Here is a 25,864-nt window from a genome sequence, read left to right as displayed (position 1 = left end):
TGTGAATATTATCAGTGCCAGAGAGAGAGAGAGAGAGAGCGAGCAGGAGTGCTATTAATTAACTGAAGGAAAATATTCTGCTGAATATTGTTTTTAAGATAGTATTTTTTATAGTTTCCAAATCAGGAGTTCCCAAGTTATTCCTGATGTCAGTTTGAATCATATGAAAATAGTGGCTCTGACAGTCTTAACCATGCTGCCCTCCCCACCAAACTTGGGGTACCAGTTGCGTTGGGAGGTTTCTTCTTTCTAATTGGCATCTTTTTGATTTAGCAAATTTCTTTTAGCTTTGTGTTGAAAAGTGCTAGTTAAGTATGTTAATTATTAGATGCATCATCTTTCAAATTTGAGTGAGGACAGCAGTTAGAAGGATTGCTGTGTAGTTTACAGCTGCTGAGAAAAAATTTCACAACAGCCCTTTGAAAATATGGAGACGGAATAGTTCTTTTTATTTAGCCTTTTTGGACCTGTGAGGCCCTCCGAGAACCTTAAGACTGGCCTCATTCTGTCGATTTTTCATTCCCTTTGAAAGAGTTTCCAAGTAAGTTACAAGTTCCTCTCCCATCTGCCGTAAGTAACATACAGAGATTTCTTGCACAGCTACCAGAGGGAAAGGAGGGAATTTGAAAGTGTAGATGACTTGGGTATTAATACCTCCTGTGAAAGCAACTGAGCTTGAAGCAAGCTCTTGAATACCCTTCTGTTACATGGTAATTTTCATTTTCTCAGCTCAAATTGATAAATACGGCAGACCATCAGGTTTTTCATCAAGATTGATCACCAGGAGGAATCCACTCCTCGATGAAAAGCAACAAATGAGTTTTAAAAACCTTCTGGAAAGGTTGCACTTTTTTTTTTTTTTAAAGATTTTATTTATTTATTTGACAGAGAGATCACAAGGCAGAGAGGCAGGCGGGGGGGCGGGGAGCAGGCTCCCCGCTGAGCAGAGAGCCCGATGTGGGGCTCGATCCCAGGACCCTGGGATCATGACCTGAGCCGAAAGCAGAGGCTTAACCCACTGAGCCACCCAGGTGCCCCGGTTGCACTTTTTACCAAACTGGCCTCTCCTGGCTTTGTTGGGAGAGGTGAAGGCATAAGTCACCGGAATGATACACCTCACTGCTGAATAGGGACCGCGTTTGGTTTCAGAAGGGGCACGATGCAAGGAGCAGGGTACAGGGAATCAGTGCTTCCTGCTCTCATGTAAGGCGTAAGACCATCACAAAGCAGCTTGCACACGCGTGCACACACAAACACACCACACACATACACACACAGAGACTCCAGGCTCTCAGACAATGCCCTAGACCAGGATATGTCAGAAGCACCCTTGTAAAGAAATGGAGTCACTTCTTTGATAGTTTGGAGTCCTTACTGGGTGGCTCTGGGGTACTCAGAATGTTGGGATTTCCCAGGAAATCCCAGGCCCCAAAGCCATCGTCCTTTAGGCTAAGGCAGTGTGCCCCGGGCCTGACAAATGAATATAACCCTATCTAATTCTCTCAGTGACTCTGCAGGTTACGTTAATTACCATCTCTGAGAACCCAGTGATTAAAGCGGTCCCTCAAGGTCACATGGTGGGTCGGTGGTCCAGACAGGCCTCCACTTGAAGGCGGCCTGCACCCATCTGTGGTAGGCCAGCTGTGGGGGACGCAATTTTACGCCTGCTTCCCGTCTGATGGAACTGTGATTCTGGCTCAGGGCAGCGACGGGCCCACTTTAAAACTACTGCGCTCCTTGGCCCCTCTGCGGCCAAGACTGTGTTACCCTGTTCTGGCCAGCAGGACATGGATGCACATCCTTGGGTGGGCTCTTCCTTCCTGATTCTTCCTTTCCTTCCTGGAGCCTGGGTGTGATGCTTAGACTTGCAGATGCCATCTTGTGGTTGTGATGGTGAGAGCACACACTGAGGGTGGCGGAACGGGAAGCAGGGGGCAGCCAGTTTCTTGATGACTTACTGGAGTGGCTTTAGCAGCTCTGATCAACTTACCTGCGAGTTTCTTGTTCACGGAGAAGGAGAGGTGACTGATTTCGTCGCTCTGATGGGTGTCGTAGACTGAATTGTGTCTCTCCACAATTCATACCTGGAAGCTCAAACCCCCGCTAACTCAGCATGTGACTATATTTGGAGATAAGGCCTTTAAAGAGCTAAGTTTAAAATGAGCCTATTCGGGCGCCTAGGTGGCTCAGTCCTTAAGCGTCTGTCTTCCCCTCAGGTCATGATGCCAACATCCCAGGACGGAGCCCCGCATCAGGCTCCCTGCTCAGCAGGAAGCCTGCTTCTCCCTCTCCTTACCACCGCCCCTGACCTGCCCCCAGCCTGTGTTCCCTCTTGCTGTCTCTCACTCTCTCTCAAAAAATAAAAAAAAATCTTAAAAAATAAATAAAAATTAGGGGCGCCTGGGTGGCTCAGTGGGTTAAGCCGCTGCCTTCGGCTCAGGTCATGATCTCAGGGTCCTGGGATCGAGTCCCGCATCGGGCTCTCTGCTCAGCAGAGAGCCTGCTTCCCTCTCTCTCTCTGCCTGCCTCTCCATCTACTTGTGATTTCTCTCTGTCAAATAAATAAATAAAATCTTAAAAAAAAAAAAAAAAAATTAAATGAGGCTCTTCTGTTGGGACTCAATCCAATCTGACCAGTGTCCATTTAAGAAGAGGCAAGCCTATCCGGACGCGGGCGAGAAAGCAGGGTTATATGCGCACAGAGGAAAGGCCATGTGAGGACACACTGAGAGGGGGACATCTTCGCGCCAAGGAGACTTTCCAGAAAACATCCCCGTCGGCACCTTGATGCTGGACTCGCAGCCTGCAGAATGAGAAGGAACATACCTTCTTAGAGCCACCCAGTCTGTGGTAGTCTGTGTGGCCTCCTGGGGTTCCCTTTACGTGTGGCTGTTTGCAGTCCGACTGACAAACAAAATAATTTCAATGATTTATTTGTTCTACTGGTTTTTTGTGTGTGAATTCTGTCCCCATGGGCCTTGTGACACTGTGCTTTGTTTACTTTAACTTCGACTGTCCTACCCCTGTACACACACAAACACACTCCTACATACACACACACTCTTTCTCTCTCTTAGCTTCCTTAGGCTGAGGTTGCCAATTCCTGTTTCCTCCTTCATAGCACAATATTTGCACATAGCAGGCACTTTATACTGTTTGTAGAATAAATTATCGACTACAAAGTATAGTCTACCCTTTCGCAACATGGGGGTTAGAGGTGCCAATTGCCTGAGCAGTCAAAAATTTGCATATAATTTTGGCTCCCAGGAAACTTTACTAATAGCGTATTGTTGACTAGAAGCCCTACTGATACCGCTGATAGCTGATGAAGACCTATTTTTATATATTAGTATTATATACTGTATTCCTTTTTTTTTCTTTTTTTTTTTTTTTAAAGGTTTTATTTATTTATTTGATGGAGATCACAAGTAGGCAGAGAGGCAGGCAGAGAGAGAGGGGGAAGCAGGCTCCCCACTGAGCAGAAAGCCGGATGCAGGGCTCCATCCCAGGACCCTGAGATCATGACCTGAGCTGAAGGTAGAGACTTAACCCACTGAGCAACCCAGGTGCCCTTATATACTGTATTCTTACACTTAAGGTAAGCTAGAAGAAATATGTTATTAAGGAAATCATCAAGAGAAATTACATTTACAGTCTTGTACTGTATCGGTTGAAAAAAAATCCACACATAAATGGACCTATGCAGTTCAAACCCTTATTGTTCAAGGGTCAACTAATGGTACTTGACAATATTTAGGAAAACAGAATGGTTGATTAGAATAATGATACAAAACATGAGTGCTTTTTTATCACTGCAAATAATAATTTTGGTATTTGAGCATATATTCTTTATTCCAAAAGGTGCTTTTGTCTTAAGTGTGCTTAACCAATTTGTTTTCTCTGAATTTTCACATCAATTTGTTGACAGGGATTTAGATATACGATATAGTGCCTGCCTCTAGTCAGTTCCTTGATTTTTTTCTGTTATGAGTTTAACATTCTTCTTTAAGGAGTCTTAGAGTTGAAACATTTCATGTTAAATGAGCTTAAATCATTTCCCATAATTAGGAACTTGAATCACTGCCTAATTTACAATTTGATAAGTAATGTGTACTTACTGAATTTCACTGCTATCAATCTAGGTCCTGGGGTAAGTAGTTTTTAAAAAAACAAAATAAAAATGGTTTTGGTCTTGCTTTCTTTGCTTTTTAACTTCTAACTGACCTTTTAAGTAGTCGAAATACTTTAAATTTTTTATTTTTTTATTTTTTTTAAGTAGTTGGTGCTTTTTGTTTCTAATATTCTTTTGTGTGAAGAATAAATGGTGTGGCCTTTCATGAGGTACAGTAGAGTGTTTTCCTTGATTGGGTACTTTTTAGACAGTGTAGTGCTCTGTTAAATCACACAGAAATTTGATAGTGTAGTGCTCTGTTAAATCACACAGAAATTTGACAGCTGAGATATGATGTATTTTCCTGGGGATATTCTGCCCAGAACATGACATAAGTACAGTATTGAATGGGGTCAATGTAATAACATGTCTTGACTCCTTTTGGTATGTGCATGAAATTTCAGTGACTGTGAATTCATCTGAATGTATTTGAACACACTAATTTTGAGCCCTTTGGCTTTTTCAAGCAATCATAACTCATTCACATTTTTTTTTTTTTTTAATTTATTTGACAAAGAGAAGGATAGCCAGAGAGAGAACACAAGCAGGAGGAATGGGAAAGGGAGAAACAGGCTTCCCACTGAGCAGGGAGCCCAATGTCGGGCCTGATCCCATGACTCTGGGGATAATGAGTGAGCCACCCGGGTGCCCCTCATTCACACTATTTAAATTAGATTTGTGCAGTGGCTAACACATAGTAGGCCCTTAAATGTATCCTAAAATGAATTTGTAAGATGGGGACACTGACCATATGCTGTTATAATACTTCTCTTCCTTATTTCATGGTTTTGTATGTCCTATTTTGGATTTGTATGCACTCTGCTGTTTCTAAAATTGGTAGCTAAGCAATGCATTTTTTAACATTAATTATCAAGTTTCGTCTTACTCTTAAATTTCTTGTAGTTATATGAGGCAGCACAGTGAGCAGCTATCTACCTTGCAGACACCCACTTTTCTGAGTTGAAAATATATTGACCTTGATTGTAACCTTGACATTGAGGAGCACTGACTAGACTCTGAAAACATAAAGCCCTGTATGATCGTAAATGCCTGTTCCTATAATGTCCTCAATTACACAATAAGAAGAAGCCAGAAAAATGGCCAGGATACTTGAACATTTTATATAGGGATTGGCTTTGTACAGTACAGACTTACCCACAAGAAAGAGTTCATTTTCTAAAGAATCTTTCACCAAACTGAAGGTTAGGGTTATAGTCTTGAGGCTGTGACTCTTTGGTTGTTATAATCACAATGTCCCTAGGAATGTGTGTTTCTTCCTATGAACAAAATGATATGTTTACACTTTTTTTTTTGTTTTGGAGGAATGTTACAAAATGTGTCTATTACATGACTCATTTTATAGTATAAGAGGTGATTTGAATTAAATTATCATTGAAATTTTTACCCTGTCTGCTTTACTCACTTAGACCATATGACTTTATGAAGAGTCAGGCAAAACCAACAGAAGAAAAACTGATTATCTGAAACTCATTTCAATCTAGATCGAAAATGATAGATTTTATTTTTTTAAAGATTTTATTTATTTATTTGACAGAGAGAGAGAGATCACAAATAGTGAGAGGCAGGCAGAGATGGGGAAGCAGGATCTCTGCTGAACAGAGAGCCTGACACGAGGCTCGATCCCAGGACCCAGAGATCATGACCTGAGCTGAAGGCAGAGGCTTAACGCACTGAGCTACCCAGGTGCCCCCAAAAGGATAGATTTTAGAGCTGAGGATTCCACACAGAAAAATACCTTTCTAAATTATTCTCTTTACAAAGGGTAGCATCAGTGTATGGGAGGAAAGCCAGCATTTCTCAGGTGCCCAGTAAAGTTCAGGCGTTCCACCAGGTACTTTCATTTGGGCATAACGCATTGGGGAGACAGTTTAACAACCTGATTTGTGTGTGTGTGTGTGTGTGTGTGTGTGTGGTGGGGCTCTAGTTATGTCACTGACTATCCCTCAGGCAAGTTACTGACCATCTTCTTCATTTTCATTTTTTTACATCAGTCCTGTGAGTTAACGTGATAATCTCCCGGTCCTATAGAGAAAGAAACTGAGGCCGATTTAAGTAAATTTGTTTAGGGCCACAGAACTAGTGAGGCGCTCTGCTTGAATCGGAACCAAATCCTGCTCATGACCCAGCTCTCTGTCTCCCATTCCATATGGTCCCCTTTCCAAGGCTGTGTTTTTTTTGTTTTTTTTTGTTTTTAAAGATTTTATCTTTAAAAGATAGAGAAATCACAAATAGGCAGACAGAGGTCACAAGTAGGCAGAGAGGCGGGCAGAGAGAGAGGAGGAAGCAGGCTCCCTGCTGAGCAGAGAGCTCGATGCGCGACTCGATCCCAGGACCCCGAGATCATGACCTGAGCCGAAGGCAGAGGCTTTAACCCACTGAGCCACCCAGGCGCCCCAAGGCTGTGTTTTTGTGTCGCTATCGAGTTGATGGTTTCAACCAAGTAGGCTGGTGGTTTTCATGTTGAAGGAGATCAGATTAGAGGAACTGGCTATAAGGATCGGAAAAGGAAATTAGGAAAAGGGACTCGTAGCTGGCCATTCCCCTACCTAAGTGTCCTTGAGCAAGTCACCTGTCTCAGTTTCCTTATGTCATAAATGAAGGACTTAGGCTTCTAGAGCTTTCAGACTTTCCCTTCTTCTGACATAGGTGTGTGTTTCTCTTTAAAGTGTTTCTCTTTGTTGGGCAAGTATGGTTGATTCTTGCTTTATTACTATTATCATCATTATTATTACTATTCTTATTTTCATTCTGACAGTCTGCCATTTGACCGGAGTGTTAGTCCATTCCATTTAAAGGAACTGTCTCTATGGTTATATTCTGGAGGTAAAGTTTGTAGAGGTTTATTACATGTGCATTTTGAGTTTCTGTATCTTCTTAGTTTTCTAACTTAACCTTATGAAAAAAAATCTTGTATAGGTTGGATACTTATTAATGTAACTGGTTTGTTGAGTGGGTCACACTTATAGTGAGACACAAACAGGAAGCAGTTTTATTCTCCCCCTGCCTCGATGTTGGTTGATATTTTTGGCAGATTCCATAGCTGTTGAGTCATTGTAAAGTATTGAAACAAACTAATTTTCAAATATTAGAGAAAAACGTGTCGCAATATGAATCAAAACTTCCATTTTCTTGTCCAGTCTAGAACTTCTCCCCTTTTCCATCCTTAGGTCCGACCAGTGGCTTAGTGTTCATCAGTGAGGAAGAAAGGTCATTTCTGTTTTAATTCTCCTCTTTGTTTTTCCTTCCACCCAGCAGGGGATGGGGGTGTATCTGTCTCCTCCAGAGTTGGCAGGGGGCAGAAAGGGCATGAAGACAGTTTTACTTGGCTGGTGCTGTTTGTTTTCACGGCCAGCTCATCCTCATACACAGCATGATGTGTTTTTTTTTAAATTTTTTATTTTTTTATTTTTTTAAAAGATTTTATTTATTTATTTGACAGAGAGAAATCACAAGTAGACGGAGAGGCAGGTAGAGAGAGAGGAAGGGAAGCAGGCTCCCTGCTGAGCAGAGAGCCCGATGCGGGACTCGATCCCAGGACCCTGAGATCATGACCCGAGCCGAAGGCAGCGGCTTAACCCACTGAGCCACCCAGGCGCCCATGATGTGGTTTTTTTGGGAGATTTCATGCAGGTGCTTTGACGCCATGCCATTACTGGATGAGGGCAGTGTGACTCCTGTATAATCACTCATGATCTTGGGCTCTTGTCTTCCAGTGGTCTATTACTGGAGTGTCCCTGAGCCCTTGTACAGGCAGCCTATTTGGGTGGAGGTCTTTTGGGATCTCTCAAACCTCACTACCCTCTGTGGTGTCCATTTGGTCTATAGAATTAACTCACACGTCTACAGCGTCCAACTCTGAAATGTAGCCCATTCCCTCTCTTGCCTTGCTCTGCCATTGAGCTGCAATGTCAGCCAGGCTCCTGTGCCCCAACCTCACACCCCCCCCCACAAGGCAGGCTGTGTACTTCTGCACAGAGGCAAACATCCAGCCAGGGCATAGACTATCAGCCTCCCTCCCTACCAGTAGCCCCAGGGTGCGAGGGGTTGTTGTAGGCAGTTGGTGTGAACTGATACAGAGGGAAGGAAAGGGGAGCTCTCTTCAGTTCCTGAGAATTCTCTTTGAAGACGTATCTTCTGCAAGTTCCTCTCACTTGTAGACTTGGGGGGTGGCTGTTGACCTCAGGACCGGTTTGGCCCCCCTGTTAGCACATCCTGTGATCATATGCAGGGAACTCATCACCTATTGTCTTTAACACTGAGACTCTAGCTGAAAATTTGAAACAGTTAAGAGACTTCCTCTTCTCCTTCTGTTTAAAAGAATTTAGAAATTATTGGCTCTTTAGCAAAATGCACAGATAAGTGTTATACTTTCAGCTACATTTATAACTTGTGAACTACCATACTTTATAATCTTCTCCCTTCACAGTAATGAGAAATACTAAGTATAAAATAAATGCTTAATGAATTTACTCATGCTGATTACAGGATATTGGTCTCTGGGGAAAGTAAGGATCAATATGATAAGAGGAATGAGGTTTCTAATCTGTAACACTCTTTGCTAATTTGGGTAAACAATCAGTCACTTAGGTGGAAAAAATATAATTCAAAACTATGGTTACCTTCTGCTTTTGTTGATGGTTTCCTTCGCTGAATAAAAGCTTTTTACTTTGATGTATTTCCAAGGGTTTATTTTTGCTTTTGTTCTTCTGTTCTGAGGGGACATATCCATAAATATGTTGCTAAGGGCAATGTTTAACAGATTACTGTCTATGTTTGCTTTCAGGAGTTTTATGGTTTCAGGCCTCATATTTAAATCTTTTAATCCATTTTGACTTTGTTTTTTTGTATGGTTTAAGAACATGGTCCAGTTTCATTCTTTGCTTGTAGCTGGCCAGTTTTCCCAACACCATTTATTGAAAAGACTGTCTTTCCCCGTTGGTTATTCTCACCTCCTTTATCGTAGATTAATTAATCACATACATGTTGGGTTTATTTCTGGGCTATTTTGTTCCATTGATCAATGTGTCTGTTTTTGTGTCAGTACCATACTGTTTTGATTACTAAGGCTTTGTACTACATCATGAAACGTGGGAGCTCTAACTTTATTCTTTCTGAAAATTGTTTTGGCTGTTCACGGTCTTTTGTGGCTCCAAACAAATTTTAGGGTTATTCTTTTCCAGTTTTGTGAAAAATGTTATCGGTCTTTTGATAGGAGTTGCATTGACTCTGTAGATTGCTTTAAGTAGTGTGGATATTTTGATATCAATTCTTCCAGTCTATGAGCATGGTATACCTTTCCATTTGCTTTTGTCATCTCCAATTTCTTTCATCAATGTCTTAGAGTTAGTTGGGCAGGTTGACCAAGGCGGATGAAACCTGAAACTTAGTTGACAGTCACCTCTTGTGGAAATCTCTAAACAGTTTAGATCATATATATATTTATATGTTTTATATATATGATATGAATGTATTATACATATGCATGTGTAATATGTGTATATTTAATGTATATGTTTATACACACACATAGGTGTATGTATTATTTATAGTCCTGATACAGCTGTCAGAGAAAGCAGTGACATATGATGGAGTTACCTCAAGTATATTTTAAGAGTTGGTAAAGAATGAATAGCATAGATAAAGGAGAAGGGTTTGGAACAAGAAACAGGTGTTTTCCTAATTTTTGGAGCAGATACAGATGAATATAAAATGCATTTGCCAGTTTATTGATTAGCTTATCTTAAAGTAAAAAATGATCTTCAAACATTTAATATGCTTTTGTACTAGAGCCTATAGGTGATGATATGATAAGTAGTCATCATAAAGATAGAGACTTAATTTTGACTGGAGCTAATTACTCATATGTTTTCAAAATATATTAACATCTATCATTTATTATATGGTAGTAGTTTATCTGAATATCAAGGTCTAAGAAGGTAGTGTCTAATGCTTAAAAAATAACCTTAGAGCTTATAAAAATAACACACGATCATGCTAAAAATATTGGAGAATAACTGAAAAGCACAAAGAAGGCGGGAAAGTGCTCTTAATCTTATCATAAACAGATAACCACTATAAGCCAGAATGAGAAACACCAGATTGCTTTTTGTTTATTGATACATTTTTTTCCCCACAAGTTATAAAAAACCAGTCCTTTCATGGTAGAGCTTCGTTTGATCTATATTTAATCAGCTCACTTACTTTTTCTGTTAAAGACTAATAAGAATTCCCTTTCATGGCAAGACTTTATATGTGGGAAGCTATACCAAGACTGTGTCCAATATAATCAGAAATCTGCTAAATATAACTTTCAAACTTTATTTGTAGAGTAGATTTTGTAATTTTCTGAGCCTTAGTCAGTTGTTAAGAATTACTTTAAGATGCAGAAAAAGAAATAAGGAAAGGGAGTTGGTGCATAAGAAAAGAGGTATTTTAAACACTTAATGTCTGTTTTTAGTTCTAACATTGGAAATGCTTACGGCAGTTAATCTAAGGTGGACCTCAATATTTCGTTTTGTAAATGGGTCAGTGTCTGATTGTGGGGTCAAATGCAAGGGGGAATATGGCCTTTGGCCTGTTTTGGGGAGAGTATACTTTGAGTAAGATAAGCATTCATGAAGAAATGCTAATTTGATAGACAGTTTGGAGTTTTAGCCAGATATTTAATAGAAGTTGTATACAGAGTTCTGCTTTAATTACTATCAGACACTGTCTTTTTTTTTTTTTTTAAGATTTTTATTTATTTATTTGACAAGTGAGAGATCATAAGTAGGCCAAGAGGCAGGCCGAGAGAGAGGAGGAAGCAGGCTCCCTGCTGAGCAGAGAGCCTGATGCGGGGCTGGATCCCAGGACCCTGAGATCGTGACCTGAGGCAAAGGCAGAGGCTTAACCCACTGAGCCACCCAGGTGCCCCCAGACACTCACTGTCTTTGTAAAAGTACTTCATTATCCTGTTTCTTTCGTAATGAAGCTTGTCTTTAAAATCATTAGCCTTTGATAAAGAGTGAATACTTTAAAAAATAACTTTACAGAAGAAAAGTTGTGAGTGCTGCGGAGTTATTTAATTGAGAATACTGTTTTGTTTGTTTGTTTGTTTTACCCCTGTATCGGGGAAAGAATTAAAAGGTGAGTAGCTTAAAAAAAGGAGTATGTTTATTTTTTTAAAGACAGTTCAGCCAGTATTTGGAAAAAGATTCAGTGTTAAGTTGTGTTTTTTTCCCCCAAAGATGTCTATTTGGAAAAAATTTAAAATATAGGTAATCTATAGTTATAGTAAGGGGAAGGAGAAAAATGGAAAGGTGGTTTAATTGCATAATAATTACCTCAATTCAAGGTTTTTTTTTTTTTTTTTTTTTTTTTTTAATGGGTATTGGCTAGCTGTCCTGATAGAAATCATGACTTGCAAAATGCTCCATATTGTTTGAAAATCAGTGGAAATGTTAGACTTAAATAGCAGAACAAAGAAGTTCATGTTTAGGTTAATACACTGAGGCTCGCTTTTCCATCTAGCACGTACATCATAGACTGTGCACATATTGTGTAAAAATAATTGCCAAATGTTTCGGGGGTGGTGAGTCTATTTCTTCTCCATCAGAATTTATGAAGTTGTTAAATTGGAGTCATAACAGTTTATTTCATTAAGATGTTTACTGGATAAATATTTTCACTAAATTTTCATCAACTTCAAGGAGGAATTATTTGTTCAATGAAAAGTGTTAGGTGACTGTCACAAAAGGCACCATTTTTTTTTTTTTAAGATTTTATTTATTTATTTGACAGAGAGAAATCACAAGTAGTCGGAGAGGCAGGCAGCGAGAGAGAGGGAAGCAGGCTCCCTGCTGAGCAGAGAGCCCGACGCGGGACTCGATCCCAGGATCCCGAGATCATGACCCGAGCCGAAGGCAGCAGCTCAACCCACTGAGCCACCCAGGCGCCCCATAAGGCACCATTTAAAAAAAAAAAAATTCTTTCTGCCGTAGATTTTTTTCCCCTTTTGTTTCAAGATAGTCTCTTATGTTAACTGCTTCAATGGATCTGATATGTTGTATGCATGGAAACAGTATGTTTTATTTGTAAGCCCACCTGCCAACCAGTCTCTAAGCTCTTGGGGTCACGGATCCGTAAACGGTACATGGAAAGTATGACGGACATGTGTAACCTACGTGGGTTGGGGGTGAGTAGCTGTTGATTTCTGAAACAGAAGCTGTAGACTCATGGGTTTATTTTGCATCATTTCTAGGTCATATAAGTACATAGTGGCTTGCTTTTAATATGCTGTAGGTATGTAGACATTCTCTTACTCCTTATAGCTTCTCTACAGCTAGAGAAGGTCACTGTCTGTCATGCCAAACCACGTCAGATTTCTGACATGGACAAAAGTCATCGTGCTTAAGGTTACAGTGAACCCTCACCCAGCAATTGTTTTTGAGGCCATAAATGAAAGGTTCTTGTGACTGTTACCTTGACTAATGTGTACAAGTTATAAACAATATTTTAGTAAAGGCCAAAAGGAAGCAGCAGCACCTTCCAGCAGAAAAGTGAGAGCTGACCTTTTTGGGTTTGAATACCAGCTGTGCCTTTTACTAGATACATGACCTTATGTGAGCTCCTTAGGTCTCTTTGAACTTGTCCCCATCCAAAAGGGAAGTAACCAACTGTGTGTGTGTGTGTGTGTGTGTGTGTAAAGATTATGAAATACTGTATGCAAAGTGCCTAACACATCGCCTGGCTTATAATAGCTACTTCTTAAGTATAGATAATTGACAGTTTCTCTAGAAATTTGAAATTTCTCCAGACATTTGACAAATGTGTCTTGTTGGGTCAGTCTGAACAGTACATACAATTCATTGTATGGATTTGTAGAAATGATGCTTACAGATTTTTTAAAATGAGGATTGCATTCTTTTCATAAACTTGGAAAAGTAATCTCTATGTTGTTTTGCCCATTCATTCATTCATTTATTCATCCATTCAGCATTTGTCAGTACTTATTACATGCCAGTTTCCCTCAGCTTTGGGAATTTATGTTTTGTCAAGAAAGAGCAATATCTAAGAGAGAAATATCTAGAATTTTAAGTTCCACTGAAGGTACCTTGTGATGGCCGTGTGGAAGCACAAAGCAGGGGCATCTGCGCCAGGACATGGGACATCCCTTAAGCCCTAAAGGTGTATCCTCCTATTCTTGTTTTCTGTTTTTAGACTTGTTTTGTTTCTGGCATTGAATTGAGCCATACTTATAATTATTTCCTTTTCTTTGTCGAGACATACAGATTTTGAAGTTACTCTTCAGGTGGAAGATTTTCTATGTCTTGATCACTGGACTAGATTGCTCTCTCCTTTGGCAACCTTTTCTTTTGTATCCCTAACATCGGAGTGTGATGGTCCATAGGAGGACACCCTGTGACCTGGCAGAATGCCATGGCCTGTTGTTTGCTGATGGCTTTCCTCATGACTGCTCACCCTCAAGCTTGTTGACCTTTTAGTGGGAGGCATGCTGCCAGTGAGGGGAGACTTGTGGATGAGACAGATATAACTATGTGACCGTGTTATCGGATAGTTACGGGGAGCATCAGTCAGTGAAAGGAACAGCTTTAAGAACACAGCCAGGTCGGGGAGGTAAATCGGATCTGGTGTTAGAATATGTTCCGTTGTGAATTCTAGAAAACAGGAACTTGAACTAGCAGAGGTTTGTCCTTCCTAACATGAAATGCAAGTTTAGGAACCTAAGCAGTTTTTTTTTTTGGCGGCGGGGGGTGTGTTACATATAGCATCTCAGCAATGCCACTGGAGAACCAGGTTCTTTCTGTCTTTCTTTGTACACCTTTTGTTTTTGAGGTTGTGAGATGTCTCTGCACCTCCCAGTAGCTATTCCCAGAAAAGAGCGAAGGAACTACGTTCATATAATGAGAACAGACCTTCTCAGAGCCCCCTCTCTTGCATCTCATCAGTCAGAACTGCATCCCGAGGCTCACCCCTAGTTGCAAGGGCGTTTGGGGGAACACACCCTTTCAACCTGGCATATGGCCACCTACAAGCAAATCAAGGTTACGCACGTTGGTTAGACAAACAGCCATGACGGCTCTATCAGAGGATTTTATTTTTGTCATTTCTAATGACCTTAGGCTCAGATTTCATGATTTGGTAGCATTCACCACCTCATGAATGCATTTATTTGGCAAATATTTATTAAATGCATACTTGAGTGCCATCCCGAATTTAATAACATATGAAAAATATCTGAGTATGGGTGTAAGCTAATGGCAGTTTCTCTTAGCTTATGTAGTAAACTGCTGGAACTGTGTTTTTCAGATTGAAAACAAGTGAATTTTGTTTAGCTGACCTCCATCACGCAACTTGTTCATAATTATTACCCATGTACTCCCTTCTCTCACCCTTGATCCTTTTGCCGACACATTTGGAAGGCTGCCTCGTAAGGCCAAGTTGTTCTGGTTTTCCCATAATACTCCCTTTTCCAGCTTTTATGTGCTTATCCATTAAGTCAGACAAATTTCCTTTTCAGAATTTGGCATTGTTTCATTATTGGAAAGGAAACAGATTGTTTTAGGCCAGGAAAACTTGAAAAAGAAAATAGAAAACTATCAGCTACTTTAAAAAAAAAAAAAAAAAAGAAAAAGAAAATCAAATCTCCTGTGAGGATTTAGTGTTGGTTTTGTGCTGTTCTGTTCGGAGGGAACCAAGGTTGGTTCTCGCCCCTGGTTTATCGTTGAAGAAGGCTTGGCAAAGCTTTACACACGCTCTTTCCCCAAACCATGACATAAATCCCACTTTCTAATTTATGTCCAATGTCAGATTTCCAATAGTGGTGTCTGACAGGGTCAGTAAGTCAAATTCTGAGGCTGTGAAGATGGTTTTACTTGGTATGTGACTTTCCCAGCTTATTGTGAAAGCTGGGCATTAGCCTCGTGTAACCCCTCCCAGTGTCTTTCACATTCTAGGCGAATTAGTGTTATCATCTTGAAAGTGCCCATCTTTTGCGGTCCCCCAGTGACAGATCACTCTGCTCCATACGTTAAGTGGGTTGCAGATTTGATAGTTTATACCTGCGATCCAAAGTTTGTACCAACATTTATTTATTTATTTATTTATTTATTTATTAAGATGTTATTTATTTATTTGACAGAGATCACAAGTAGGCAGAGAGGCAGGCAGAGAAAGAGAGGGAGAAGGAGGCTCCCCACTGAGCAGAGAGCCTGATGCAGGGCTTGATCCCAGGCCCCTGAGATCATTACCTGAGTGTAAGGCAGAGGCTTAACCCACTGAGCCACTCAGGTGCCCCACCAATATTTATTTTTTAAAGAGAGTGAGAGAGAGAGAGAGTGAATGCAGGGGTGAGGAGCAGAGAGAGTGGGAGAGAAAGAAACTTAAGCGGACTCTACGCTGAGCACCCCCATGTAAGGTTCAAACTCACAGACCATGACCTGAGCTGAAACCGAGTGTGGGATGCTTAACCGTCTGAGCCACCCAGGTCCCCATCACCCTCTTTTTAAATGATCCCCTCTTTTATTTAGAAAGATTATAGTTCAGGGAATAGATCACATTGATATTAATTATAAGTCATCCATTTTCCTACTTGTAGTAATAATCAAAGGTATATTTAACAACAAACAATTTCTGACAAACATGAGAAAAGCAGTGTTTTCTGTGTTTCTATCACTTAATTTAAAGCAGATATACTTGGAATAATTTTAAAAAATGAAGTAGGTAGGTATTATTGTTATTCGGCATTTGAAGTATTGAAAATAGCTTCAAGGCCATTATCACTTCATCCATAAAACCATAACTGCAGGCTGTTCATTTTTTCTAGTGTGATGTTTAATTTTAAACTTTTTTGCTTATTTCCCTAGTTGTTTCCCCTATGTGTTGAAGGGTGTTTGGAAAACAGGAAGGCTAGGACATGTATGATCTGTGCCTTTCTCTCTCTCTGTCATATTTCCACACATAACTTTCATTGGATGACCATCTTTTAAATTTCTGTTATGGAGGGACGCCTGGGTGGCTCAGTTGGTTGGACGACTGCCTTCGGCTCAGGTCATGATCCCGGAGTCCCGGGATCGAGTCCCGCATCGGTCTCCCAGCTCCACGGGGAGTCTGCTTCTCTCTCTGACCTTCTCCTCGCTCATGTTCTCTCTCACTGTCTCTCTCTCAAATAAATAAATAAAATCTTTAAAAAAAAAAATAAAAAAAAATTTCTGTTATGGAAAATTTTAAATAGAACCAAAAAGTAGAGCAGATGCTACAATGAACTTCCATGCATCCTTCATTAAACTACGACAAACTCAGTGACCACTTGTTTTATCTGTTACCTCTTCTCATCCACAACCCTGACTGGATTGTCTCAAAGCAAATCCCAGATACCTGGTTATTTCTGGATGCCCCGTAGAAACTGAAGATCTGTGAGGCGCTCCATAACTCGTGGTGACTGGGCCATAGATTGTGATTTGGCTGAGCGTGTGCGTGTTGAACCGTGTTTCCGAATTGGTCATGCATTTGTCTTGGCAAATTTTTTTTTTTTAAAAGATTTTATTTATTAATTTGACAGAGAGAAATCACAAGTAGACGGAGAGGCAGCCAGAGAGAGAGAGAGAGAGAGAGAGAGAGGGAAGCAGGCTCCCTGCTGAGCAGAGAGCCCGATGCGGGACTCGATCCCAGGACCCCGAGATCATGACCTGAGCCTAAGGCAGCGGCTTAACCCACTGAGCCACCCAGGCGCCCCTGTCTTGGCAAATTTTGGTCGTTGTCATTAGCTGAATTTACCTGCACCTATAATTTCAGAAAATAGAACGCACTGCCGTTACCCTAAATGTATGCTGTTGGCAGTATGCTGGCTCTGAATGAAGAGAAGCAGGAGAGACAGGGCCCCCGATGCCGGCTGACTCTGGGGAGTCCGTGCAGGGCGTTGTCTTAAAGGACAGAAGTTCTGGAGCTAAGTGTGACCAAGCAGGTTGTACTCGGGAAGGTGACATGTAAGTGTGGCTGGGGTGTTGGGTTCTCACGCCTTTCAGTAAGGTGTTGGGAGAATGTCTTCCTTTAAGTTTACTTTAGGGTTAGAGAGGGTTTTTATTGTCAGAAAAGAAGGTGGCAGCTGGAGAAAGCACAAGGTAATATAGGGCACCCCCCCCCCCCATGGTGTGTGTGTGTGTGTGTGAGAGAGAGAGAGAGAGACAGTGATTCCATTTACTCAGAGTGGCATCTCCATGAATTAATGCTCTGGTAGTCATTTCAAATTCTTGGAGCTCTTTTGGGTTAGAAATTGTGGTCATTGTTTTTCATTCTACACATCATTATCTCCGCTGGAAGTTAAATTACTTTACACATGGAATCTAACATATCAGGGTCAGAGGCACAAATACAGTCTTGGGGACAGTGTTCCAGTGGCAGTTTCAATTAGATTTGGTAGAAACACTTTATAGGCATCGATGATTAACTTATATTAAACTATAAACAGTTTACTTCCTTATTTGGGCTTGAGTATGTAAAGTTAAAATATCAGAATAACTTCATGTATGCAGACAAGTAATTTTTGAAAAGAAAAGTCACATTTAGTGTTTATCAGGGACTAGCAGGTTTCTATGTTAATTATTTATTGAAAACAATAAATGTGAAATAAAGCAGGAGACATCTTCTTTTGATTTATTTTCCTTTATATATTTTTCTTGATCCAAAAGTCTTAGCCAAAAAAACCCGAGCCATAAATATGGCTTATTAGCTAGGACAATAAAAAATAAACAACAGAAGGTAACAGTTGCTTATAGTTTTGTTACCTTCTGTTACCTACTCAGGCTATTACAACTTCTTCACCTCATTTCCCCCCCGGAAAAATAGAAACAGGAGTCGAGTTTTATTCATTTACTTCATGACAAGACAGTATCGAGTATATGTCATTGGGATAGATGTGAAGTAAATGCTTCAGTTCTCATTTCGATAAATTCCTATGTATTTTGATCTGTTTCCATTTAGTTTTGTTCATTTGCTCCTTAGAAGTCAAATCATTGGAATCAAAAATCTTCGAAATATTTCATTGAGACAGAAACGAAGAAGTACTTTAAGTCTAACTTCAGAAACGTCCATTTGTTTAATATTACACATGAAGCCATGACATGAAATTAGGGCGCTATGCTCTCAAAGCTCACCTTCACTTCTTTCTGTTACCAGTTGGATAGTCTTTCTTCTTTTCCACCCCTACAGGTCAAGACGGTTACTCTACGATCCGGAATCCCGAAACGTGGTCTTTCTTAAGAAGGTAGGTGTATATGCTTTTTAGAATTAATTTCTAACGTTTTAAAAAATTTTAGCTTGAGTAAATTACAACCCGAGACTACTTAATCAAGAAGCAATTTTTATGCTGCTAATGCAAGCCATTGTGCATTGAATTAAAACCTCAGATTCAGCTTTCTAAGTTCAATACTGAATTTCCCAGTCTTTTCAAATTGTATCTATTTTGAGCGAATTGTTGATGTCTACAGCAGTCAATGCACGTTAAGTGTAGTAAGTGAATGTCTCTCATTTTAAAAACCGAGAGAGATGAATATCCACCTACCTTGGTGAAATACATTCCTCTTTTTCAGTGGGTGATTTCGTGCTTGGAAGCACAGGGAGCTGGGAAGTATGAAATGGTCTCTGGCTCAAGTTGTGTTAGCTCGTGTTTTTTTCCGAGAGATTTCTTTTTCACAGCGTGGACCATGGTGTGCCTGATACTTTGTTAGACCTTTCTCCTCTTTGAAGCCAGAATGATAATTGTCCTTAACTGCAGCATAAATAATTTACATCGTACATCTTGATACTTTGCAGCTGTAACCAAGTTGTGGGCATTCTTAGGTTTCTAGAGCTTTCTGTAATCTGTGGAGTCTCTGAGAGATTTCTAGATTTCATGGACTGATCTCTGAGTCTAGCGGTTGCTTTTGTTTTAATCCAATACCTTTACCTCTGTAACGTGAACCAACCTCAGCGGTGCTCCTGTTCTAAAAGGTGTGCTTGGGGACTTTGATTCTGAGGAGAGCGGTGGGTCCCAACAGGTCCTTGGACCCATGAGTGTTATGGTGGGGCCTGATGAGGCTGTCATGGCAAATCACAACATCTCAGAGATTTGGGGATGTTTCAGGATCACACAGGTCACACACCTGACATTCCTCTTCTATTTTCCTTTCTGTTTCCTACCAAATTGTAAGATTTTAGCTGTTGGGTCATTTCTGGGCAAAGAGGTTATAGTGTAGAAACATTCTTCCCCACTTTGGAATCAAGATTTTTTTTCGAAGATTTTACTTCTTTGAGAGACAGAGCGAGAGAGAGAGAGAGCGAGAGAACGCACACATGAACAGGGGGTAGGGGTAGAGGGAGAGGGAGAACAGACTCCCTGTTGTGGGACTCCATCCCACCACCCTGGGATCATGACCTGAGCTGAAGGCAGATACTTTACTGACTGAGCCACCAGGCGCCCCTATAATCAAGACTTTTAATATCAATGGGGTCTTTCCTCATTCTTCCATCTGTTTCACAAAAGTGACTTTTCACCTCGAGCTTCAAATGAACTTGTCCGGAACATGGCCAGCTCCAGCCTGGGAACCACTCCGTAAATGCTTACTTTAATTTTTTTCCTCACATGAATTCTTCTTCAGATTTTGCCTTTCAAATTGACACAGAGAAACAAGTGAATCCCAGGCAGTGAGCGTACTTTCTGACAAAGCGATGATAGGGAGAGCGCTGAACAACATCCTGTTATCTGTTGAGTAATAACAATACACTTTTTTAAAAAAATCCAGAGTGTTAGACCTTGGTCTTCTTTGATGTCAGCGTGGTAACCGGCCTTAACTAGAGCATAAATAATCTACATTATATGTCTTCTACCAGCTAGACCCTGAAAAAATTTGACTACCCAGTGTTAGGAAGGTTGCTCGTTCTCATTTCTCCGATACGAGTCCAAAGCCCCTGTTGGGAACCATGACCCTCAGGTGTGGAACACATCGTCACGGGTCTGCTGGCCGCTCAGAAGGATGAGTCTTTAGAAGTGGGCTCCTAACCTGTGTGGTTCACAGAGCCCAGGAGGCTGTGGGATATTATAAGACCTGCTGGAATCCATGCTTGTATCAAGGATTGCTGACATATTAAATTGAGTCTGTCTCTGCTGTTTATATGTATTTGACCATTCGGTATAGCTGCTCCTGTTACAAGGAAATACATAGGAATATAAAGTTTTTATTGACTTCAGAGGAGCTTTTTGTTATAATGGATTTTTTTTTCTTTCTTTTAAGATTTTATTTGTTTATTTGACAGAGAGACAGTGAGAGAGAGAGAGAACACAAGTAGGGGGAGCAGCAGAGGGAGTCTCAGGCTTCCCGCTGAGCAGAGAGCCCAATGCGGGGCTCGATTCCAGGACCCTGGGATCATGACCTGAGTCTAAGGCAGATGCTTAACGACTGAGCCACCCAGATGCCCCTGTAATGGATTTTCTTAATAGGAGTTCAAGCACCGCTACTATAAATGGTTAATAACTTGTTTTGACATTAAAAATGGGATACCAGGGGTGCCTGGGTGGCTCAGTTGGTTAACCATCTGCTTTTGGCTCAGGTCATGATTCCAGGGTTCTGGGATGGAGCCCTACATTGGGCTCTCTGCTCAGCTGGAAGCCTGCTTCTCCGTCTCCCTCTGCCCCTGCTGTCTCTCATGTACTCTCTCTCTAATAAATAAATAAAATCTTTTAACAAAAATGGGTCACCATAATCAGAGACAGTGAGAACTGTTGTTTTAGGATATAGTGAAGATATCTAAATCAGGTTAGGATTGAGCCCAGGATTTAACCACAACAGAGCCAGAATGTTCTTCAATAGTTATGGGAAAGAAATACTTTTTTTTTTTTTTTTTTAAATATTAGATCAGTTGACTTGGGGCAATGGATTTGTTAGACTCCACAAGGCTGGCTTACACTTTCTAGCCCCATAGACAGAAGCCACGTGTTGCTGTTTAAACCTAAATTTTAATTGGGAAAATTAAAAATTGAGTTCATTCTTCACAGTAGCCATGGTTCAGGTGCTTAATGGCCACGTGCAGCAAGAGGCTATATCCTGGACAGCACATAGATAGAACATTTCCATCATCAAAGAAAGTGGTTTTTTGTTTTGTTTTGTTTTGTTGTTAATTTGACAGAGAGAGAGAGAGGCAGGCAGAGAGAGAGGGGGGAAGCAGACTCCCTGCTGAGCAGAGAGCCCAATGCCCGGCTTCCATCCCAGGACCCTGAGATCATGACCTGAGCTGAAGGTAGAGGCTTAACCCACTGAGCCACCCAGACAGTTTTTTAAGACAAAGAAAGTTTTTTAGACAGTGATGGCTATGATTATCTATACTTTTAGTAGCTTTGCCCCTGGCATTGGATGGAGAAGACAGAGCCCGGTTTGCCCCATAGAATCATAGGGAACTTTATGGACACGAATTCCCTAGAGCATGAGTGAAAAAGAAAACTGTTTTCCCCATCATCTTTTTCCAGTTCTCCTTCTCATGGCAGCCCCCGTCCTGTTACAGGTGGCAGGGATCTGCATGCATTTGATTCGTTAACATTTTATTGTGTCTTTGGTAGACCTTTGTCACCATTTGGGCTGCCGGCCTTCTGAATCCTTTTCCTAAATTTGGGGGAATCCATGATTGTGTGAAGCTGGGTGGGTAAGAGGACCCTGTTCCTCTTCATTTCCCAAAGAGAAACCCCCACATTTGTGTTTTTCCTGACTTGTGCCTGTGGGCAGGGGCACAGGAAGTTCTGGCAAGCATGGGACTGGGCTTGGGAGGGATAACTCAGAAGGGCAGAAGGTGCTTCAGAATTCCGCCCATCACTACTTCAGGGAGCGGCATTTTTGACTCTGTACAGAGCCCCCTGCAGTGACCGGGGCCTGTGGCTTTGGGGACAGGTGGTTCGGCTGTGGCAAACAAAGGAGAAATAACTGAGGAAAACAACTTTTCTGTATATGTAAGTATGGGAGAGTAGCTTCACCTTTTCTAACTGACATCCTCCTCCACATGGAATCATGGTAACAGGATAACAAAAGAACATCAAGAGAACCAGAAATCAGCGATTCCTTAAATTAACCAGCACCCAAGTAAGATATTCTGATATTCTTTCATGGAAAGAAATACTTTCATTATTGGTACATGGAAGACTGCATATATAGGAATTATGAACACCCTCCTTTGGATTAGTAGAGAGATAACTCTTTTTATCTATTTTAATTTTTTTTGATAGAGACTGGTATTTATAATTCTGTTTCTTACTGAGAACCTACTCAAAGCCATTGCCTGTGAAAAATTGCAACAGTTTTGGTTCTTGCCACCTGGATCGATTGGCCTGTTTAATTTGTTTTCCAGAATGAGTAGACTGTGGCGCTTGTTGTACATCGTGCTTGAGCCTGTAGTCTGTTCTTCCATGTGCTGCTTCCCCATTTTGATGCACACAGCAGCTGTGGGACCCATCTGTGTCATCACGTGTGTCTGGTTTGGGGCAAGGCTTCTAAGAAGCCCCATGCTCTATCTTCCTCTTCCTTTGCTTGGATCTAGATGACCATGAACCATAGTGGATGTTGGGGAGACAGGATTGAAGAGACTGTCTACATGGCCACGTGAAGGAGGGATCTTTCCCAACCGGGAACACCCACATATTCTTCAATAGAAAATTGTTTTGGGGTCTTTTTTTTTTTTTTTAAGTTTTTATATATGTAAGTGATCTGGATATCCAATGTGGGGCTCGAACTCATGATCCCGAATCGTGCCCTTCCAACCGAACCAGCCAGATGTCCCTTGAATAGAACATCAATGCCAATATTTGCAGTTTTTCTCAGTAATAATTCTATGCAATAGAAGTGGGAGCGTAAGTTACATGAACATGAGAGAGAGGGAGAGAGAAAAGTTAACTTCTGTTGTGTTGAGGCTTTATGTATTTTTGAATCCATTTGTTGCAAAAGCTGATATTACTCATGTACACCCTCATTCAGCACATAAATCTCATCATTTCTTCTAATCAGTGATTGACATTCCGTTTTTAGTTACCTTTTATCTGGAACCTACCTCTCTACTGTTAGCATGGGTTCTATACGTAGTCACAATGAGGCTGTAGAAGCAGCTAGGAAGGTATTTCCCTCATCGCCTCATCCTGCTCAGAGGGAGACCCCAGAGCTAGAGGGGCATCCGATGCCTCCTTTGAGGAACAAGTTTGCCAGATTTGTAAAATGTAGATGCAGCATTTTGAGTGACTTCTTGGTCATGAAGTTTGTGGTGCCTGAGGATCTAAGTTCCGTGACTAATTTTAGATTCATAAATGTGTAGAAAATCTTTGACAGTCTTATTAGAAGGCATTTTCGGGGCTGAAGGGTTTCATGTCCGCTGTCTAGAAGGGTACAATGCAATTATCTTAGATTTAAACACTGGAAGAAAGCATGTGATATTCATTCAGAAGTCTCAAATGTGGTGGTTCAGGAGATGATCCATTTTATGTCATGCATCATGTGTGAATGGCTGATTGTTAGAGACGAGGTATTAGGGGCTTAATGTTTTGACTTTAGAGTTTACTATGTATTAGTAATAACATTTTACTCTTCTAAAATGTGGAAGTAGCAACCGTACGCTTGTGAGATTATTCATAGAGGTTTTATGCATGCTAATATGTTTGAAATGTTTTGAGTCCTTTGGGGGAAAAGTGCTCAATAAACACAAATAACTACTCATATTAGCGGTTCATTTCTTTTGACTTAGTACACGGCCATCTTTTTCTCTTAATAATGTCAGAGCATCTGAGTAATGGTATGTCATAGCTTGAACAAAATAGAAGACATTTTTAGTCTCAGCACAGTGTAACCCGTGACAGATGATTTAATCTCTCCTGCTATATTCTTTACTGTTTAAAGGTGTTATTTGGCAAGATTGTGTTGAATAAAGTAAAAAGTTTGCACAAAGAGCCAGGAGGCTGTAATTCCTACCTCAATTATGAAGGTGATAATATTTAAGTCTAAGACATTTCTTATAGGAACCCCACAAACTCAACCCTATTGCTTCTACTCTTCTTCTTTTTTTTTTTTTTTTAAAGATTTTATTTATTTATTTGAAAGACAGAGATTACAAGTAGGCAGAGAGGCAGGCAGAGAGAGAGGGGGAAGCATGCTCCCAGCTGAGCAGAGAGTTCGATGTGGGGCTCGATCCCAGGACCCTGAGATCATGGTCTGAGCCGAAGGCAGAGGCTCAAACCACTGAGTTACCCAGGTGCCCCGCTTCTACTTAAAGTGTGCTTCCCCACCCACTGTATTTTCGAACACAGCAGTGCATACTTTATACCATAGTATGGAGTGTATCTCAAATTTCTTGGTCTTAGAGCCTTCTATACTCTTTTTTTTTATTATTATTTTATTTATTTATTTGACAGACAGAGATCACAAGCAGGCAGAGAGGCAGGCAGAGGGAGAGGGGGAAGCAGGCTCCCCGCTGAGCAGAGAGCCAGATGCGGGACTCCATCCCAGAACCCTGAGATCATGACCTGAGCCGAAGGCAGAGGCTTAACCCACTGAGCCACCCAGGTGACCCAGAACCTTTTATACTCTTAAAAATTCAGAGTGTCTCAAATGGCTTAACATTATGTGGCTTCTGTTGTGAATATTTGCCATATGAGGAAGGAAATGGGGACACTTAAAAGTATCTAGAATTAATTCATTTCAAGTAAGTAATGAACCCATTCTATATTAACATAAAAAACTGTTTTCAAATGAAAAATGACTGTGTTTTTCTAAAAAAAGGTAAGTTTGGGAAGAAGAGTGGCACTGTTAGATTTTTTTGCACATGTCTAATTTCTAGCTTCATGGAAGATATCTGGATTCTCTTGTTTGCTCCTGCAGTCAGTCAGCTGAGATTTCAAACCTGGTAAGTCCTCTGTGAATCTCCAACTTGTGAGGGAATGACAGTGAAAAAAGGCAAATCATGTCTTAATATCCTTATGAAAATCATTTGGATCTCCTGGCCCCCCTAAAGTGGTGCTAGGCACCATACTTTGAGAAGACCTGTTCTGTGCTAGAGCCCTAAAGCCTGTCTTTTTAGAGTATCTCCAGTTTTGTCATCTATTTGTACCAGAAACATCCCCATCCAGTGAGTGTGGTTATGGTAAGAAAGCAAAGATGAGAGGAAAAATAGCATGACTTATTAAAAACACTCTTAGCCACTTTGGAGAACAGTGTGGAGATTCCTCAAGAAATTAAAAATAGAGCTTCCCTATGACCCTGCAATTTCACTACTGGGTATTTACCCCAAAGATACAGATGTAGTGAAAAGAAGGGCCATCTGTACCCCAATGTTTTTAGCAGCAATGGCCACAGTCGCCAAACTGTGGAAAGAACCAAGATGCTCTTCAACGGACGAATGGATAAGAAGATGTGGTCCGTATACACTATGGAGTATTATGCCTCCATCAGAAAGGACGAATACCCAACTGTTGTAGCAACATGGACGGGACTGGAAGAGATTATGCTGAGTGAAATAAGTCAAGCAGAGAGAGTCAGTTATCATATGGTTTCACTTATTTGTGGAGCGTAACAAAGAGCATGGAGGACAAGGGGAGATGGAGAGGAGAAGGGAGTTGGGGGAAATTGGAAGGGGAGGTGAACCATGAGAGACTGTGGACTCTGAGAAACAACCTGAGGG

General features: G+C 40.9%; 1 protein-coding gene across 5 annotated transcripts in view; it reads left to right on the top strand.

Annotated features, from left to right (window-relative positions):
- The window catches only part of PLCB4 (phospholipase C beta 4), a 409,496-nt gene that overhangs the window by 10,991 nt on the left and 372,641 nt on the right, over window positions 1-25,864 (top strand). For all 5 annotated transcript variants that reach the window (XM_059406549.1, XM_059406552.1, XM_059406553.1 and 2 more), the window contains exon 2: window positions 18,398-18,452. The gene's annotated coding sequence lies outside the window, so the exon portion shown is untranslated. The remainder of the gene's footprint in view (window positions 1-18,397; window positions 18,453-25,864) is intronic.

This window comes from Mustela nigripes, chromosome 7 (assembly GCF_022355385.1).
Source record: "Mustela nigripes isolate SB6536 chromosome 7, MUSNIG.SB6536, whole genome shotgun sequence".
In the NCBI taxonomy this organism is placed as follows: Eukaryota; Metazoa; Chordata; class Mammalia; order Carnivora; family Mustelidae; genus Mustela; species Mustela nigripes.
This window is presented reverse-complemented; position numbering and strand designations above follow the sequence as displayed.